This window comes from Heterocephalus glaber, unplaced genomic scaffold, assembly GCF_053883595.1.
Source record: "Heterocephalus glaber isolate CG9 unplaced genomic scaffold, H.glaber_assembly_v1.0 deba00000676, whole genome shotgun sequence".
NCBI lineage: Eukaryota > Metazoa > Chordata > Mammalia > Rodentia > Bathyergidae > Heterocephalus > Heterocephalus glaber.
Genome location: NW_028258156.1, coordinates 7,663,760 through 7,670,032, shown reverse-complemented (window position 1 = coordinate 7,670,032; position 6,273 = coordinate 7,663,760). Strand labels below are relative to the sequence as shown.

The following is a 6,273-nucleotide window of genomic DNA, read 5'->3' as shown; positions in this document are numbered from 1 at the left end:
CCTTTCCTAAACATATCCCTTTTATTTCTTTCTCTTTCCTGATTGCCCTGGATAATGTTTCAAGGCCTATATTGAACAGGAGAGGTGATAGTGGACATTTTCTGATTTTATCTTTGGTTTTTCATAAATGGCTTTTATTAGATTGAGATAAGTTCCTTGTATACCTATTTTTTAGGTGTTTTTTAAAGTCATGAATGGATATTGAATTTACTCAAAGACTTTTTCTGTGTCTGTTAAGACAAACATGTGTCATATATATACATGGTTTGGGGTTTTTTGGTCCTTGCTTCTGTTTATGTGATGTATTTCATTTATTGATTTCCCTGCATCCCTGGGATGAAGCCTACATAGTCATTATGTATGATCTTTTTGATGATTAGTTGCATTCTGTTTACCAGTATGTTATTTAGGATTTTTGCACCTATGTTCAAGAGATTGGCCTGTGTTCTCTTTGTTGGTTCTTTTTATCACCTTGGAATCAGGGTAATGGTAGCTTCCAGGAATGACTTTGGGAATACTCCTTCTCTCTCAATTTTATTAGACTTTGAGGAGTATTGGCATTAGGTCTTCCCTAAAATTGTTGTAAAATTCAGTAATAAATACATTGGGTCCTGGACTTTTCTTAATTGGTATTTTTTAAATTACTGCTTCAACTTCATTTCCTGTTATTGGATTATTCAGGATTTTTATATTTTCTTTGTTCAGTTTTGGTAATTCACACATATCTAGGGATCTATCCATTTCTTCTATACTCTCCAACTTGTCAGAGTACAGGTTTTCATGGTAATTATCAATAATCTTCTAGATTTCAGCAATATCGATTGTGATTTCACCTTTGTCATTTCTAATTGCAGTGATTTGGGTCTTTCTTTTGGCAAGATTGGCTAACATTTTGTCCATTTTGTTTATTCTTTCAAAGAATCAGCACTTCAATTCATTGATTCTTTGTATTTTCTTAGTTTCAATTTCATTAGTTTCTGCTCTTATCTTCATAATTTCATTCCTTGTACTAGCTTTGGATTTGGATTGTTCTTGTTTTTCTAGGACCTTGAGGTGTGTTATTATATTATTTATTTGGGTTCACTCTGTTTTTCTGATGAAGACATTCACAGCAATAAATTTCTCTCTTGTGCTCGGTTCGTCAGCACATATACTAAAATTGGAATGATACAGAGAAGATAAGCATGGCCCTTGCACAAGGATGACATGCAAATTCATGAAGCGTTACATATTTTTTTATATTGTGAAATAGGAAGAAAAAGTCTAAAGGAATAGGGGAAGTGGGAGGGGTAGGGGAAAGAAAAGAAGGGAAAAGAAAGAATGTGAGAAAAGGAAAAAAATGGAAACAAAGTCTTTGTAAACAGGGAAGGGAGGAGAGGGTGAAGGAAGGGCAGGAGAATGGGGAAAAATTAAGAACCAAGATACATCATGCAAAGGTACAAGATCCCAATGATGAATGGAACTGTATTGTATACCTAAAATGTATACCTAAACTGTATTGTATACCTAAAACCCATAAACTTAATGAAAAAAAAATTTTCTCTCTTAGGGCTGCTTTCATTGCGTCCCATAAGTTCTTGTATGTTTGTCTTAGTTACTTTCTTATTGCTCAGACAAAATACTCAAAACTCACAAGTTAAAGGAGGAGAAGTTTATTTTAGCTCACAGTTTGTAGAGGTTTCAGTTGATAGGCTCCAATGAAGGGTGGCAAGGCAAAGGAGAAAGACTTCATGGCAAGGCAGGCAGGAAGCAGCAGAGACTTCCTTCTTTCCCTTTTTATTCCATCCAGGCTACAAGCCTATTGGATAGTGCTACCCACAAGGATGGGCCTTCCCCCTTCAGTAAATCTATCAACCACACTCAAAATTATGCTAAACCAACCAGAGGACTGATTCAGTTTAGCATACCCATAATCTAGTATCATACACCCATGATCCAGTCATTCCCCAAAGCCACACCTACGAGCATACGAGGCTTTGGGGAGATGACTAGACATAAGCCATAACAATGATGTACTGGAATTGTTTGATTCCAGAAACTAATTTTTCCTTGATTTCTTCTGTGACCTATTGATTATTCAAGAGAGTATTATTTAATTTTTATGTATTTGTGTACTTTCTGTGGTTTCTTTTGCCATTGATTTCCAGTTTCATTGCACTATGATCTGGTAGTAGGCATGGGATAATTTTGATTCTTTTGCATTTACTTAAGCTTGCTTTATGAGTTAGCATGTGATCTATTTTAGAGAAAATCTCATGTGCTCTGAGAAGAATGTGTAATTTTTGGTTGTTGATGGAATATCCTGTGGATATCTATTATATTCTCTTTTCAAAGTTTTGGTTCAACTTTGATTTTTTTGTTGTTTTTTCCCTACTTGATCTGTCCACTTGTGACACTGGGGTTTTAAGGTCCCTCACTGTAATTGTGCTGATGTTTATTTGATCTTTTATGTCTAGTAGTGTTTTTTTTTATGAAGTTGTGCCAATATTCTGTGCATGTTTATACTTGTTATATATTCCCATTGAATTATTACCTTTACCAATATGTAGTAATATTTGCCTCTTCTGATCAGTCTTGGCTTGAAATCCACTTTGTGTGAAAATAGGATAGATATTCCTGCTTTTTCAACAGTTCCTGTTTCATGGACCATTAATTTCCATTCTTTGACTTCTAGTGTGTGAAATTTTTTTGGATTAAATATGTTTCTTTTATACTGTATATCATTGGGTTTTTCTTCATTCATTCTGCCAGTCTATGTCTTTTGGCTGGGGAATTTAGACTATTCATAGTGAGAATTATTACTGAAATATTTTTATTTATTCCTGCCATTGCATTTTTTAATTAATTTTATTGGTACATTCTAGGTATACAATATAATGACACTCATCATTGGAAATTTGCACCTTTACATAATCTCTCTTGGTTCCTGTTTTTTCCCCCTTCCCCTGCCCTCCCTTCAACCTCTCCACTCCTCCCTATCTACAAAGACTTTGTTTCCATTTTTTCTTTTTCTCATATTAATTCCATTCCCTTCTTTCTTTCCCCTACCCCTCCCACTTCCCCTTCCCCTTTGCACCTTTTCTTCCTATTTCCTGTTATCTATTATACCTTTTAGTCCTTATTTATACTTTCAGTTTCTGACACTAGAGAAGCTATTCGGTATTTACACATGTGTGCCCAATTTATTTCACTTAAGAGTATTGCCTTAATGTGCATCCATTTGGCTATAGATGGCTCTAATTTCTCATTTTTGATGGCTGAGTAGTACTCTGTTTTATTAAAAAAAACACACACACATTTTCTTTATCCAGTCTCCAGTTGATGTGCAACTGGGTTGCTTCCAAGTTTTAGCTATCACAAATTGTGCTGCTATGAACATGGGTGCACATATATCACTGTGGTATGATTCTTTTAATTCTTTGGGGAAGATACCCAGCAGGAGAATAGCTGGGTCAAATAGGACCCAATCCTAGTTCTTTGATGTATCTGCATACTGATTTCCTCAGTGGTTGCACCAGTCTACACTCCCACCAGCAGTGGAACAGTGTCCCTCTTTCTCCACAGCCCCATCAGCATTTATTATTGGTTGATTTCATGATAGCAGCCATTCTTTCTGGGTTGAGGTGGAATCTCAGTGTTGTTTTCATTTGCATCCCTCGAATGACACTCTTATCTTCACATTAGTTGTTTTTCATACTTCAATATAATTTTTAACCTCCTGGATTTCTGTTTAACATCTTTTTGTGGATTATAATTCTTTCTTAAACTGGTCATTCATGTTTTGTATCATTTTGTTTATCTCAGCTAGCTTTTTTTATTTTGGAACCAGGGATTGAACTCTGGCCTTTGCACTTGCAAGGCAGTCGGCGGAATCACTGAGCTAAATCCCCAAGCCCTCAACTAGTTTTTTATTGATGTCTTCTGTAAACCCACTGATCATTTCATTAAATTCATTATATATTTAGTTATGTCTTCTTTGAACCCACTGAGTACCTTATTGATTTGTTTTTTTAAAAAAAATCTCTTCTTTTATCCTTTCAAATAATTTGGCTATGTGGCTTTTGATTTCTTCCCACTCAATGCCCCATGGATCAGCTCTGGGAGAGTTGGGAGTTTTGGGGACACATTTTATTGCCTTGTCCTTTCATGTCTCTTTAGTTTTTGTTTTGTTCTGTGGCTTATGGGTGCTTATAGTGGAAAGATTTTTTTTGCTATAATGGAGATCTCGAGTTATTGTCTGCTATTCAGTGATATACTCTGAGCATTGCTAACTAGGCTTTTGTCCCTGTAAAGATTCGACCACCTCCATTAATTTTGGAGGGGAGGATATACTGTAATTAACCCAACACTCAGTTCTCTAGGAATGGACTGCAGTATTGTTAATGTCACAAAGAAAATTGAGATGTTGGCATACAGAGACAACCTGTTAAGGGCAACAACTATGCCACCCTAGTAATACCAACTAGGTCAGTAACAATAATATCATCAAAAACAAACAGGATATTGATATCCCATAAGAACTAATAATGTACCAATTTAACTATAGAAAAAAGATCTAAAATTATAGTATAAACATAAAATCAAGCCAAATACTTATGTACAGTATTTACCAAAAGTGACAACCGTATCTCCACTAACAATAGAAATGAAGAGTCACGCAGAACACGCTGAATCAGCCGGCTGCAGACAGGCAGGTCTGCGCACGCCCTACCAAGGTCCCAAGTCACATGGAAGACGCCAAATCACCCCACTGCAGACAGGCAGCCACTTGGATCAACACTACAAAGATGCAGAGGACACCAGACCACCAGACCACAGTACTGAGTCCCACTGCTCCCAGCCCAGAGGTAGGGGCTTCTGAGCCATCATCCCACTGCTTCTGGTCCAGAGGAAGGGGCTGCCTGGCTACCATCCCTCCTGCTGCTCCCAGCCCACAGGAAAGGGCTTTTGGGCCACCATCCCTACCGCTGCTCCCAACCCGTGTCCCACCTCTTCCAGCTCAGAAGAGGTAATCCGTGCAGGCGCCAACAGCAACCCCCCACCAGTAAAAATGAGAAAACACATAAATGAATCTCAAAATCAGACTCCCAGATCGCCTACAGCAAGCCCAAAGGGAAATGAGATGGAACACTCTGATACTCAACCACCTGGACCCGCTGAACTGGCAACAAAAGGGGATCTGGAAAAAATGAAATCAGAAATAATTTCTCAGATAACAGGAGAAATTGTGCCACTAGTGCAAGACATGATTAATAAATCTAGACAGGAGCTCAGGAACATGATGGAATCCCAACATAGGAAACAAATGGAATCCATAAAACAGATGCAAATAGATTTCCAGGACATGAAAAACTCCACTGAAAGTCTACATAGCAGAATGAACCAAAGTGAGGACAAAATTTCAGATGTTGAAGATAAGATTGCAATTAGTGACCAGGAAAAGAAAAATTGCTTCAAAATTATAAGGGAACATGAGAAATCAATCCAGCAGCTGCTAGATGATGCAAAGAAGAATAACATAAGACTGATTGGAGTCAATGAAGAAACAGGAGAGAGTGCAGATGACATAAAAGATCTCTTCACAGAAATAATGGCAGAAAACTTCCCAAGCAGGGGAAAAGAGCTTGACATACAGATAAGTGAGGCATATAGGACTCCAAATAGCCTTGATCAAAAAAAATCTACACATAGGCATATAATTGTTAAGATTCCAGAAACTCAACAGAAGAACAAAGTTCTCCAAGCAGTCAGAGAAAAGAAACAAATCACATACAAAGGAAAGCTCATCAGAATCACAGCAGACTTCTCAACACAAACCTTCAAGGCAATAAGAGCTTGGAGTGAAATATTCCAAGCCCTGAAAGAAAACAGCCTCCAACCCAGATTGATGTACCCTGCAAAACTATCTTTCAAAATGGATGGAGAAATAAGATACTTTCATGACAAAGAGCACCTTAGGAACTTCATGAATACCAAACCAGCACTCCAAAGAACTTTACACAATATCCTAGGAACACACATTGAGGATCACAACCCCAGGAAGCAAAGCAGAATGAACCCATCTGGCATGACAAGAAATTAAATGGAAAGGGGGAGAACCCAACAAAAAGAAAAAAAAAGAAACATGGCAATGACAAGTCAACACATTTCAGTTATAACCATCAACGTTAATGGTCTCAATTCACCAATCAAAAGAAACAGACTGGCAGAATGGGTCAAGAAGCAAAATCCAACAATATGCTGCATACAAGAAACACACTTAATTCATGGCAG

At 37.4% G+C, this 6,273-nt stretch overlaps 1 non-coding gene across 1 annotated transcript; it reads left to right on the top strand.

The window, feature by feature from the left end:
* Positions 1–1,129: 1,129 nt before the first annotated feature.
* On the top strand, positions 1,130–1,236 carry LOC147829243 (U6 spliceosomal RNA). Its single transcript, XR_015449431.1, has one exon. It is a non-coding gene; the product is annotated as a U6 spliceosomal RNA (small nuclear RNA).
* Positions 1,237–6,273: the final 5,037 nt, after the last annotated feature.